The sequence below is a fragment of the Bos javanicus genome, chromosome 20, assembly GCF_032452875.1.
Source record: "Bos javanicus breed banteng chromosome 20, ARS-OSU_banteng_1.0, whole genome shotgun sequence".
NCBI lineage: Eukaryota > Metazoa > Chordata > Mammalia > Artiodactyla > Bovidae > Bos > Bos javanicus.
Genome location: NC_083887.1, coordinates 55,547,117 through 55,561,959, shown reverse-complemented (window position 1 = coordinate 55,561,959; position 14,843 = coordinate 55,547,117). Strand labels below are relative to the sequence as shown.

At 41.5% G+C, this 14,843-nt stretch overlaps 1 pseudogene; it reads right to left on the bottom strand.

Moving 5' to 3' along the window:
• Positions 1-5,967: 5,967 nt before the first annotated feature.
• On the bottom strand, positions 5,968-6,901 carry LOC133233370 (small ribosomal subunit protein uS3-like; annotated as a pseudogene).
• Positions 6,902-14,843: the final 7,942 nt, after the last annotated feature.

Here is a 14,843-nt window from a genome sequence, read left to right as displayed (position 1 = left end):
ATTGAAGAGTTGTTATCGGAAGAATGTTATGACCTAATTTAACTTTTCTGTGGCAAATGAATGATAGGAAACAAGAGAGGAAGTAGGGAGATCAATTAAGAGGCAATTATAGTAGACTAGGAGAAGGAAATGACAACCCACTCTATTATTCTTGCCTAGAGAATCCTGTGGACAGAGGAGCCTGGTGGGCTGCTGTCCATAGGGTCGCACAGAGTCAGACATGACTGAAGTGACTAAGCATGCATGCATGCATTAAAGAAGGAAATGGCAACCCACGCCAGTATTCTTGCCTGGAGAGTCACAGGGACAGAGGAGCCTGGTGGGCTGCCGTCTACAGGGTCGCATAGAGTTGGACACGACTGAAGTGACTTAGCAGCAGCAGCATGGTAGACTAGGCCAGTGGCTCCAGTTGTAGAGAATGCTGAGCCTGGAGAGTGAGGGAGGGGGCACTGGAGAAAATATTTATGTTTATATATATATATATATATATATATGTATGTCTATATATGCATATACATCTATTTATGATTTAAATTTCTTCCTTTGAACTTTCTGTTTCTATATTATAATATGTTTCTATACTGTAATATGCATATTTACCATTGTAGATTTGTTATTCATAAAGAAATCAACATACAAGGACTTTCCTTGTGATCCAGTGGTTAAGACTTTGATTTCTAATGAAGGGCGTGCAGGTTTGATCCCTGGTCAGGCAGCTAAGATCCCACATGCCTTGTAGCCAAAAAATGAAACCATAAAACAGAAGCAATATTGCAACAAATTCAATTAAGACTTTAAAACTGGTCCACATTAAAAAAAATTAAAAAAAAAAAAAAGAAATCATACCTAATGAGTGTGTGTGCTCAAAAAGATATTTTTTCTATGTCACTATGAGCCAAAGGTTTTGAAAGTCCTCAGTCAAGGGGTCAAATAATAATGATTTGGATTTGGTGGTGATAGTGACTTGGATTTGGTGGTAATAGTGGAGGTAAAAGGCAGTAGATGCATTTGGGATACGGTGGGACGATAAAGTTAAAAGAATTTGTTGATGATTGAGTTGTGCTAGCGGAGAAGGAAATGGCAACCCACTCCAGTATTCTTGCCTGGAGAATCCCAGGGACAGAGGAGCCTGGTGGGCTGCCGTCTGTGGGGTTGCACGGAGTCGGACATGACCGAAGTGACTTAGCAGCAGCAGCAGCAGCAGCAGGGTTGTGCTAGATTCAGCATGGGGCCATGAGAACATGTATGGCTCAAGACACAGCCCAGCCCTCAGGGACTCCTGTAGGATATTCCTGACTCAGGAATGAGGATGCAACAATTTTTGAGTTTTTGTTTCCTTATTACTTTCACCTATGATGTGACTCACATTTCCTTGAGTAAAAACAAATTTCTCTTCATGTCCAGGTGACCTCTTTGCACAACTCTCGGGGCCACCATTAGCAGTATATTCTCTGGGGTTGTGTTTTATGAAGTTGTCCTCCAGGACAGAACATTCAGTACTGCACATTGAAAAGATGTTATGTGCGTGTGTATGTGTAATCTTTGAGAATCTTTTCCAGTAATGTGTCTCTAATTCAGGTTTATTCCACCCCTACCCCTCTCCATCTCCTACTGCCAAATGAGAGTCTTTCCTTGAGACTATGGAAATGAATGAATAATTTGAGATTAACCAACTACTTTATGGCTGAGAGTTCAGGTCTCAAGGAAGAGCAGCAACCTTAAGGTGGGACTTGGGGCCATGAGCGGAGGCTCTCATTTGTTCTTAGTGAATCTGGTTATAAAAGAGTGTAGGAACTTCCCTGGTGGCCCAGCGATTTTAAGACTTTGCCTTCCACTGCAGGGGGTGTGGGTTCAATGCCTGGTTGGGGAACTAAGATCCCACATGCCACATGGCCCCCAAACCAAAACATAAAACATAAATAATATTGTAACAAATTCAATAAAGACTTTAAAAATGGTCCACATCAAAAAAAAAGTAACCCTGGGGTTTCCACATGTGATCTGTTTTTGCCCTTGGTCAGGCTGGATGTCACTCATAATATACACCTGCTCACTTCATCCCGTCCCCAGCCTCCAAATAACCTACCCACACTAATGGCATTAGTGAGCCAGATGAAACCTTGAACATTGTGTCCCCAGAATGTGTTTGTCCTTTCCTGAGTCACTCTCATCTGTGCATTCAGAGAATCTTTTCCTCAGGCAGCCCTGGGCCTCTCTTCATTCCGTTCAGCCTCCTTTATCACACAAAACTGTTCTCTTCTTCACGGCACAGGTTACTATGCGCTCTTCAAATTATGTTCTGGACAAACCAGATCCCTCACTGAGATGGAATTTGTGTAACAACTTCTACAAAGATAAGACTTTATGTTGTTACAGGGAGATTGCAATAATTGTTGTATGTTAACAGTGGTATGCAGATGACACCACCCTTATGGCAGAAAGTGAAGAGGAACTCAAAAGCCTCTTGATGAAAGTGAAAGAGGAGAGTGAAAAAGTTGGCTTAAAGCTCAACATTCAGAAAACGAAGATCATGGCATCTGGTCCCATCACTTCATGGGAAATAGATGGGGAAACAGTGGAAACAGAGTCAGACTTTATTTTTTTGGGCTCCAAAATCACTGCAGATGGTGACTGCAGCCATGAAATTAAAAGACGCTTACTCCTTGGAAGGAAAGTTATGACCAACTTAGATAGCATATTAAAAAGCAGAGATATTACTTTGCCAACAAAGGTCCGTCTAGTCAAGGCTAAGGTTTTCCTAGTGGTCATGTATGGATGTGAGAGTTGGACTGTGAAGAAAGCTGAGCACCGAAGAATTGATGCTTTTGAACTGTGGTGTTGGAGAAGACTCTTGAGAGTCCCTTGGACTGCAAGGAGATTCAACTAGTCTGTCCTAAAGGAGACCAGTCCTGGGTGTTCATTGAAAGGACTGATGCTGAGGCTGAAACTCCAGTACTTTGGCCACCTCATGTGAAGAGTTGACTCATTGGAAAAGACTCTGATGCTGGGAGGGGTTGGGGGCAGGAGGAGAAGGGGACGACAGAGGATGTGATGGCTGGATAGCATCACCAACTCGATGCACATGAGTTTGGGTGAACTCCGGGAGTTGGTGATGGACAGGGAGGCCTGGCGTGCTGCGATTCATGGGGTTGCAAATAGTCGGACACAACTGATCAACTAAACTGAACAATGGTATTGTTGCTATGTTGAAATGAACTCCAAATGACTGGCTGACAGATGAACTCTCAGAATAGAATTTATATTTACATTAGAGCTCCCCTTATCTATTAAATTTGCAAACAGAACCTTCACTTTGTTCTGAAAGCACAGTGTACTCTATTTATCCTGAGGTGAAGAACACACAAGTGTTTTTTCTTAAGAAACAGGAAAAATGTCTTTTATGATGTTACAATGTTTTAGTTTTTCATGGAAACCAAAGCACTAGGCAAGCAGTTGAACCAGATTTTGTTGTGGTTGCTATTTCAGTAAGGAGGCTTACATTATAGTGGATTAAAGCCATTTTTTAAGAAGGACAGAAAGTCATTATTTTCTAATGAAAAACAGGAGAAAAACTACCTGCCATTTTGTTCCTATTGGTGTTTTGGGGGAGAAACTAAAGGCTTAGACTCTGTGTTTTGTCTTGAATGCCTGAAAAACAGTAGAAACAAGACTCCTGCACTCTCACAACTGCAAATCACCCTAGGATAATTGAACATATATGCAGGACATAGCTCAAGACACTTGGTGAATTGATAGAAGCCAAGTGGAAAATTCATCATTTCACTTGACAAATTCCGTTAGTAGCCCTGCTGTAAGAACAGCAGCAGTATGTCAGTATTGGAGTTTGAGTAAAAGATGAAAATATAAGTTGAAAATGTGAAACATTCAAGCAGTTGTCAACTGCCTCCTGCATTGTGAGCATCCTCATAATGTCTGGAGAATTCACCGCCTATATTAGTTTTCTGTTGCTGTTATTTAAAAATTACCACAAACAGTGATTTCACAAGAGTCAGACATGACTTAGTGACTAAACCACAGTGATTTAAAAAACACAAATTGGTTGTCTTACAGTTTTGGAGATTGGCAGGCCAAGATCAGTGTCTCTGGGTTAAAACTAAGGCACCACAGGCCAGCGTTCCTTCTAGAGTTTTTAGAATCTGTTTCCTTGCCTTTTCCAGCTTTTAGAGCCTACCTGTATTCCTTCAGTTGATGCTCCATCCTCTGTTATCAAAGCCAGCACAGGATCGCCAGCTACCTCTGTGTTCACTGCTTCTATCTGTTCACTGTTCCTCTGAATCTCCTGTCTTCATCCCATAAAGATGCTTGGGATTAGACAGTGCTTGTTGCTCAGTCGTGTCTGACTCTGTGACTCCATGGACTGGAGCCCATCAGGCTCCTCTGTCCATGGGATTCCCCAGGCAAGAAGAGTGGAGGGGGTTGCCATTCCCTTCTCCAGGGGATCTTCCTGACCCAGGGGTCTAACCTCTGTCTCCTGTACTGCAGGCAGATTCTTTACTGTCTAAGCCACTAGGGAAGAACTAAGGCCCACCCAGATAATCCAGGATGATTTTCTCATCATGAGATCCTTAATCACATCTTCAAAGTCTCTTTTACCATGGAAGGTAACACATTCTTGGGTTCTGGGGATTAGAAGATGGATGTTTTTGGGACCATCATTCTGTGGGCCGTGTCACCTTTAAGTCACAATCTGGGCCTTTATGTAGGAGCTTTCTCTTTCTGCTTTCTTTGTCAGTTCACACGCGTGCTAAGTTGCTTCAATTGTGTCCAACTTTTTTCGATCCCATGGGCCGTAGCCTGCCAGGCTCTTCTGTCCAAGAGATTCTCCAGGCAAGAATACTAGAGTGGGTTGTCATTTCCTTCTCCAGGGGATCTTCTTGACCCAGGGATCAAACCCACACATCCTGCATTGGCAGGTGGGTTCTTTACCAACAGAGCCAACTGAAAAACCCTGGTACCAAACTGAGGAGAGGCATGGGACAATCCCCTGGAGGAGGGAATGGCTCCCCACTCCAGTATTCTTGACTGGGAAATCCCATGAGCAGAGGAGCCTGGTGGGCTAAAGGCCCTGGGGTCGCATGACTCGGACACGACTGAATCACCTTCACAGAGAGGCACCCATGTGACCAAGGAGGTACAAATGAGATGCACTTGTGCTGAAGTTGGATTTACAGTGAATCCCCCACAGAAACAGAGGTCTTGCATGTGGTTTTCATCCTGACTTGGTTGGGAAGCTGACAATTGCAAGAGCATAGATGGAAAGTATGGCTGGTCTCTGGGGAGTGACTTGCTATGCTGGGTCCTTGTTTTGGGATAATGTCAGTAGCCTCTAGGTCATAGATGGTATAACTTGGGTTTTGTGCCTGGTCACTTAACTAACCTATAAACCTTTTCTTTGACTAATGTGAAGATTCTGAGAGCTACGTATTTTCCTGGACTAAATTCCTTTTCTGCTTAAATAGCCAATTTGCCGTTGTTAGCAGTTAACAACCCTGAATAATGTAATTTATCACAATAAGGACCATCTAATGTGGTCCAAGTTAGAGCCACAGGCATGCATCAGTGTTTAAAAAGCAGCATGGTAGTGCCCTAATCAAGGAAATAAAGCATAAACACCTCATCTAAAACCCCCATCCTAATATTCTCTTGAATCTAAAAATAAAATCTTTGCTTCTCAGTTCCTCAGCTGGATACTTCCCCTGTTCCAGATTAGTAGCTTATTCATGGCTTTATTAGTAATATGAAGATATTGACTTTTTCTCTGCTCACTGAATAACAAATCAATTCTTTCTAACGTAAGTTTCTTTCTCTCTCCTAAAACTGAAGTAGAATTGTTTGTATTTCTAAATTTCTAGACCTACCCTCTGGTTGTTTCTTTTAAAAACATTTTATTAAATGTCTTTATAGAGCAACATCCAGACTCCAAATCTAGTGGCCAAGAAGACCCTATTATGCTGTGAGTACTGGCTGGGGCATGGCAGGTGGCTCTGGCTCCCCACCCTTCTCTTCGGAGGGGGGGTGGTGGGCAGTATTTCCTCTTTGGGTTCCAGACTGTTCACGTGACCAGGCAGAGGCTTCTTGCATGCATGCATGCTGAGTTGCTTCAGTCCTGTCTGACTGTTTGTGACCCTATGGACTGTAGCCCACCAGTCTTCTCTGTCCATGGGATTCTCCAGGCAAGAATACTGGAGTGGTTGCCATGCCCTCCTCCAGGATATCTTCTCAATCCAAGGATTGAACCTATGTCTCTTAAGTCTCCTGCATTGGCAGGCTGGTTCTTTACCACTAGCGCCACCTGGGAAGCCCTAGGGGCTTCTAAGGGCCAGTCTTAGCAGTTGAGTCCTAAGGCAGCATGATCTTCACCTTAATGTCCAGCACAATCTGTCTGAGCAGCACACGGCACATGGTGGTGTCAACATCATAGTTAACATAGATGGTCCTCACTGTGGACCATCAGGCCATCCACAAACTTCATGGATTTAGCTCTCTGTCCTTGGAGTTTCCCAGACACCACGACTTCACAGTCCTTGACTACTCTCCGTGATGAACCACAGCATGCAAGAGCAGGCCCTAGCACTGTAAGGCTTCCTGGGAGTTTGTAACGCAGACACTATGCCTGGGCAAGGATAGGCAGACCTCTTGTGGCCACCTTTCCAGCATAAAGTTCTACACTGCCCTCAGAGAAGCCAAATCTCTTCTGAACCATGGAGAACATTCTGTATCCTGGTGGCCAAGACAATGATTTCTGTCCTGGTTGATGTAACTTGGACTTCAACCCCAGAGTACCCATCTTCAGCCAGCTCTCACATGAGAAACTCTTCAGTTCAGCTTTGAAGATGCCATCAGTGACAAACTTCCTCTTCTTGGAAATCTGCACCACCATCTTGCCTTCATACTCTGCTGAAAGGAAAGTACCCTCTGGTTCTTAATTTAGCTGATTTTTCTTTGGAGGCTCAAAGCTGGCAGTTTTGACAGTTTACTCCCAAATTCTTGGAGGTACCTGGCTTGTGTAGTTCCATTTTCTTTTTAGATGTTTTTCTTTGTTAACAGCTTTCTCCTCTTATTTATTCACATCTATAGAATACAATGAATGAAAGTCACTTGGTCGTGTCCGACTCTTTGTGACACCATGGACTGTACAGGCCGTGGAATTCTCCAGGCCAGAATACTGGAGTGGGTAGCTTTTCCCTTCTCCAGGGGATCTTCACAATCCAGGGATTGAACCCAGTCTCCTGCATTGCAGATTAATTCTTTACCAGCTGAGCCACCAGGGAAGCCCCTATAGAATCAGTTCAGTTCAGTTCAGTTCAGTTGCTCATTCGTGTCCGACTCTTTGCGACCCCATGAATAGCAGCATGCCAGGTTTCCCTGTCCATCACCAACTTGTGGAGTTCACTCAAACTCACATCCATTGAGTCGGTGATGCCATCCAGCCATTTCATCCTCTGTCGTCCCCTTCTCCTCCTGCCCCCAATCCCTCCCAGCATCAGAGTCTTTTCCAATGAGTCAACACTTCGCATGAGGTGGCCATAGTACTGGAGTTTCAGCTTTAGCATCATTCCTTCCAAAGAACACCTAGGGCTATAGCATCATTCCTTCCAAAGAACACCTAGGGCTGATCTCCTTTAGAATGGACTCTTTGGATCTCCTTGCAGTCCAAGGGACTCTCAAGAGTCTTCTCCAACACCACAGTTCAAAAGAATCAATTCTTCAGCGCTCAGCTTTCTTCACAGTCCAACTCTCACATCCATACATGACCACTGGAAAAACCATAGCCTTGACTATATGGACCTTTGTTGGCAAAGTAATGTCTCTGCTTTTGAATATGCTATCTAGGTTGGTCATAACTTTCCTCCCAAGGAGTAAGCGTCTTTTAATTTCATGGCTGCAGTCACCATCTGCAGTGATTTTGGAGCCCCCCAAAATAAAGTCTGACACTGTTTCCACATCTATTTCCCATGAAGTGATGGGACCGGATGCCATGATCTTTGTTTTCTGAATGTTGAGCTTTAAGCCAACTTTTTAACTCTCTTCTTTCACCTTCATCAAGAGGCTTTTTAGTTCCTCTTCACTTTCTGCCATAAGTGTGATGTCATCTACATATCTGAGGTTATTGATATTTCTCCCGGCAATCTTGATTCCAGCTTGTGTTTCTTCCAGCCCAGCGTTTCTCATGATGTACTCTGCATATAAGTTAAATAAGCAGGGTGACAATATACAGCCTTGACGTACTCCTTTTCCTATTTGGAACCAGTCTGTTGTTCCATGTCCAGTTCTAACTGTTGCTTCCTGACCTGAATAGAGTTGACTATATGATAGAATTAACCATGCATTCAGAAAATAATTTCTTGGATCATGATAAGAGACTGAAGGTTTCTGGTTCAAGAAGGCAAAGTAGGAGGAGCATGACCTTGCCTCCTTCCATGAATGCACCAAATCAACTGCTATGCTTGGAACAATTTCCTCTTGGGGTGGAGTGGCAGGGGGAAGGTAGTAAGATATTGAGTATTGGTATCACTTCACAAGTCTGTATCTAGTAGACAATAATGGATAAAAAAATAAGCGAATATTGAGACTACTAATCAAGGTAGTTGAGGTGAAGGAAGCTATCTTCTACTTGTGTAGAAATTTGGATGGCATTCTGCGACATTTTGGCAAGTTTTAGAGGTGTAAAGCTTAGCTAAAAACAGCTTTCAGGCTCCAGTTATTAATAGACTCATCTTTAGTGAACTGAAATAATAGTTTTCACATGTAAGACCAAGGTCCCCTAGCAGTTCTTCTTGCTGAATTTTCCCCAAGCCCTTGAACTCTGCAATTACTAAGGCTTAAGGTGGTGTATGACAGTTTGATAAGTAGGACACTAACGTACGACTGTGATCAAATCATAGCCCTTCCACACTGAAGGTAGTGTGAAAAATACCCTTTCTTTGATCTCTTTCAAGTGAAACTAATGAGTGTTTATTTATCAGACACTGACAACATGCCCGACATTGTCATAGGTCTTACCAGAAATAAAAGAAAAAAGTCCCAAGGTCTTGCCTTCTCAGGAATTTAAAATTTAATTGGAGAAGGAACATTTTTTATTTAAGGAAAACTAAGAAATAAAATGGGCTTCCTTAGTGGCTCAGACTGTAAAAAATTCACCTGCAATGCAGGAGACATGGGTTCAGTCTCTGGGTTGGGAAGATCTCCTGGAGAGGTGAATGGCTACCCACTCCAGTGTTCTTGCCTGGAGAATTCCATGGACAGAGGAGCCTGATGGGCTACGGTCCACGGGGTCACAAAGAGTCAGACATGACTAACCAATCACACTAGCACACAAAGAGTAAAATATGACCATATGTGGAATTGAATGCAAAACTGAGGGCTACAGACTGTGTCTTATGTAACTTAGGAGTTTAGACAAAGGACAGAGGAATGATGACTAGAGGGAGCCATTTGAGAGGGCTTTCTTGGGAATGGTTATGATGTAGGCTTCTTCTCCCACAATTAGAATATGAATTAAATAATATACATGTGAATTAAATGCATGTTTAATAGAATATGAATTAAAGAAGGTTAGCACTTTCAGGATAAGAAGTAGTCCAATTGGATTAAATCAAGAAAAATAAAAACCGCTTAAGGTATTTCCAGCAGAGCGGTATTTACTATGGGGAACTAGGTTTCAACATTATTGGAGGGAATTCACTGGTGGTCCAGTGGCTAAGGCCCCACGTTCCCAAGGCAGGGGGCTCAGGTTCGATACCTGGTTGGGAAACTAGATCCTATATGCTGCAGCCAAGACCCGGTGCAGCCAAATAAATAATTTTTTAAAGAAAGCTTAAAATAGTTATTGGAAAGGTTGGGGGAACAGAAAAGGAAGTGATGTTCTCAGACATAAGCAACTACAGGGAAATGCAGCCAGATGTGCAGCCCTGAATCCCTCCCTCTCAAGCGTGCTGTGACGGTCTGTTACTTCACTCTAGCCCAGGTGTAGTGCAGGTGCCAGGGAGCTTCATAGCTACTGTGATGGCCCGAGGAAGAAAGGTTCCTACTCTTCTTCAACCCTCTAATCTCATGAGACAGCCTCTTGTTGGCAGAACCTTGACTGAACCAGATAGCAAAGGAGTCTGAAATGCAGCCTCTGGTCTTCCAGCCCCTGCTAAGCACCAACAACAGACACTGCCTGGTGAGATGTGGCGTGGTTTATGCAAGTGCTATTTTAGAAAGATTTCCCTGGTAGAAATTGAGGTCCCAGGTCCCCGCTGATGCTCCTCCCTGCCCCCTCCCAACCCTACTCTGCATGCTAAGTTGCTTCAGTCGCGTGAGACTATTTGTGATCCTATGGACTGTAGCCCTCCAGGTGCCCCTGTCCATGGGGATTCTCCAGGCAAGTGGATTGCCATTTCCCACTCCAGGGGATCTTCCTGATCCAAAGATCAAACTCGCGTCTCCTGCATTGGCGGGCAGGTTCTTTACCACTAGCACCACCTGGGAAGCCCAACCCATACTCTATCCCCTTTCAATTGTCTTTGGGTTTTTTTTTTTTTTCCCTCTTGTTATTTTCTATCATATTAACATTGCATACTTGTTTTTATGTCTTAGTTTTATCTCCTTAACTGGATTTTTAAAGTCTGGGAGCACAACTTTATTAACAAATAGCAATTTACTGTACAAGAAACAAAATACCCTTTGCAATGTTGATGGCAGAGCAGGATCTAAGAAGGTTATGGTCTAGGGGAGGAAGCTGAGGATAAAGAAATAAATGGATATTTAATATTACAAGGTGATAAGTCCTATGAGGAAAAAGTAGGGTTAAATAATAGGTAAGGACAGTGGTGGGGGTGGGGAGAGGCTATTTTAAATGTGGTAGCCAGGGCAGGGTTTTCTAAGAGGACCTGTAGGATATGAGAGGGGCAGCCAGGTACATATCTAGGGAGAGAGGTTTCCAGGCAGAAAAAATAGCAAAGGTAGAGTTGAGCCTGGCTGGAGGGAAGCCAAGGCATCCAGTGATGCTCTAAGGAAAAGAGCTCAGGAAGGTGGTTAGAAAGAAGATCAGAGTAGGGGCAGGGACGGGAAACGATGTGTCAGACAGACACGTAGTTTTTGTATTCTTCACAGAGTTGCTTTCAATTGGGAAGACAACATTTAACCTCAGTTTTCAAATCCAACACCCACCTCTCCAACATTATCTTTTTCCCTTTTGAATTTTATTTTTCCTTCTTCTCTCTGATGCAGGTCTGTAACTATATTTATTTTTCCTTTTATTAAATTGCAAGGACCACTTGCTAGAATGAGGTATACTTGGGTTATTCCTGTGCATACGTTGCCTTAGCAACAAGGCAAATCTTACCCATTTCAGCTAAAGCTTATCAATAAAGCAGTCTCATAAGAGCCTAGTGTTCACATCATTACACGTCTGTTATGCTTTTTCCTCTGTCCCTTAACCATGGCAATTCTCAGATTAATTAAGCAAATGCAGATTGACTGAATGGCTCCACAGACGCAGTCACTCAAAAACAGTAATACTAGAATGATCGTTAAAAATCACAGTGGACAACCCCAACTTACCATATTGTTTTTGTTTCCTAGCTCCGCCACGGCAAATTCTTATCCCTTCCAGGCAGAAGCTTGAGGGTTCCATGTTGAACATCTGTCATCTATTTAGACTGGCCAGTATCCATTACTTAGAAACCTCAGGCAACAATAAAGCAGTGTTTGGGAGGAGGAAGAGTTATCCAGTCTTGCCAACTGCCGTTTAAGAATGAACAGGTATGAGAGTCCCTGAAAGTAAAAATAAAGTAAGAGAAATGCATCTCAAAATTTTCATGTTAAAACTTAAGTTACCTCAACCCCCTGAAATAAATGATTTAATTTATGGTAAAAATAAGCAGATGAACGGAAACTTTTTTGTTATAATAAGTTGTGCCTCTTGTTTAAAATATTTGTGAAAAATTTTAGGAAGATTTGTCTTAGCTTAGAGGAATAGTACATAGTACATGTATCTTTCTTTCTGAAAAAGCAAAGAAAGTGAAAGTGTTAGTCATTCAGTCATGTCCCATTCTTTGCGACTCCATGGACTATATAGCCTGCCAGACTTCTCTGTCCATGGAGTTCTCCAGTCAAGAGTACTGGAGTGGATAGCCATTCCCTTTTCCAGGATATCTTCCCAGCTCAGGGATTGAACCTGGGTCTTCTGCATTGTGGGTGGATTCTTTACTATCTGAGCCACCAGGGAAACCCATTTATTTATCTATCTAGCATCAATTTATCTATTGTCTGATTGACTGGAATTAAAGGCCAGACTGGTAGACTGGAACTTCAGGTGAGAGCTGATGTTTCAGTGTTTAGTCTACACTCCTCAGGACAGCAGGTCAGAAGCAGGAAGAATTTCTATGTTACAGTTTTGGGAGAATTTCTTCTTCTACAAGAAACCTGTAAATGATTGAATATATTGTTGTTGTTGAGCCACTAAGTCGTGTCTGACTATTTGGAACCCCATGGACTGCAGCACGCCAGGTTTCCCTGTCTTCCGCTGTCTCCCAGAGTTTGCTCAAACTTATGTCCATTGAACTGGTGATGCCATCCAACCATCTTATCCTCTGTCACCCACTTCTCCTCCTGTCCTCAAACTTCCTCAGCATCAGAGTATTTTCCAATGAGTCAGCTCTTTGCATCAGGTGGCCACAGTATTGGAGCTCCAGCTTCAGCATCAGTCCTTCCAATGAATATTCAGGGCTAAATAACTTTAGGATTGACTGGCTTGATCTCCTTGATGTCCAAGGGACAATCAAGTCTTCTACTGCACCACAATTCAAAAGCATTGATTCTTTGGCCCTTAAACTTTTTTACGGTACAGCTCTTGCATCCATATGTAACTGCTAGAAAAGCCACAGCTTTGACTATATGAACCTTTGTCAGCAAAATGATGTCTCTGCTTTTTAATACCTTGTCTAGGTTTGTCATACTTTTCTCCCAACGAGCAACAGGCTTTGAATTTAGTGGCTGTAGTCACCATCTGCAGTGATTTTGGAACCCAAGAAAATAAAATCTGCCACTGTTTCCACTTTGATTTTGACCCATCACATTATGAAGAATAATCTGCTTACTCAAAGCTTTTTGATTTAAATGTCAATCACATCCTCAAATACTTTCAAAACATCTAGACTAGTGTTTGATCAAAGAATTCAGCACTGGAGCCTAGCCAAGTTGACATATAAGATTAATTATCAAAAAGCTCAAAATAAGAGATTTGAGGTTGATTGTTCTAGTTTCCTAAAGATAAGTTCATTCTTAAAATATGAGGGAGGGAATAAAAAAGAAGTGAAACTAAGAAGTAAAAGAAACATGGCAGATAGAATAAAAGTGATTATAATTATTCTAGCAACTTCCTTAGCCTTCATTTCTTTCTCATTTCCTTAATTATAATACTTCTATATGGTAAAACAATTAGGGAAGCATATTCTAGAAGCTGAATTAGAATTTGCTTCATAATTATTTTTTTGTAGTACTGTCAAGTGAAAAAATAATCTTTTTCTCTGAGAACAGAAAACTATTGCATAGCCTGGATAAAATTAAAATCTATGTATTTTGAGACTTTTTTCAGCCAAGAGAATTAATGCTTTCCATTAATGTGATATGGTTTGCTTAAAACAAACAATGCCTTGTTTTGACAATAAGATTATATAAATGACTAAAATCAATTAGTTAGTGTTGGGTTTTGGCCCTACAAGATGTCTCTCAAAGGCTTATATGATTATAGCTTGTGTGATTTTTGCAATTTTCTGTGATTATCAATTTCTATCATTAGATGATCTTCTCTTGCAAAACTGGAGCTCATGCTTTTCATGTTTTGGTAACATTTTTGCCCACCTGGTAGAGTTATTACTGATACTGGAAATATAAAGACATGGGGGACCCAGAGGATTGCCAGGCTATGACAGTTAGTTTTATGTATCAACTTGCCTGGGCTACAGTACTCAGTTACATAACTGTGAAAGCATTTTGTACATGTGGCTAAACTCCACAATCAACTAGCCTTATTTACTTGATAAAAATGTAGAATCATTTTAATCCAAAATAAAATTAAAAATTAACTTAAAAATAAATTGAAATTTACTTAAAAATAAAAGTTAAACTAAATTCAAAATTTCAATGAAAAGGGGATTAAGAGGTACAAACTACTATGTGAAGAATAAGTTATAAGGATATACTATACAGCATAGGAAATATAACCAGTATTTTGTAATAATTATAAATGAAGTATAATTTTTAGATATTATGAATCACTATGTTGCAAACCTGAAATTTAATATTGTAAATCAACTATATGTCAATTTAAAAATGCACAATTAACTTTAAGTAAAGGTGATTACCCTTGATAATATAAATAGGCCTCAGCCAGTCAATCAATTGAAGCTCTTAAGAGTGAAACTGGTTTTTTGTATGAAGAAGAAATTGCGCCTCAAGACTGTAAACTAGAAATCCTGCCTGAATTTTCAGCTTGCCACCTGCTCTATGGAGTTCAGATAAACACCTCAAACATGTAAGTCAATTTCTTGAAATAAAGCTCCAAAAAAAAAAAAAAAAGGATACACACACACACACACACATATATACACACATACACATATATGTATATTTACACATACATACTTATACATGTATATACTGGTTCAGTTTCTTTGTGTGTGTGTATGTTCAGTCACTCAGTCGTGTCCAACTCTTTGCAGCCCCATGGACTGTGGCCCACCAGGCTTCTCTGTCCATGGAATTTTCCAGACAAGAATACTGGAGTGGATTGCCATGACCTTCTCCAGGAGATTTTCCTAATCTAGGGATCTAAC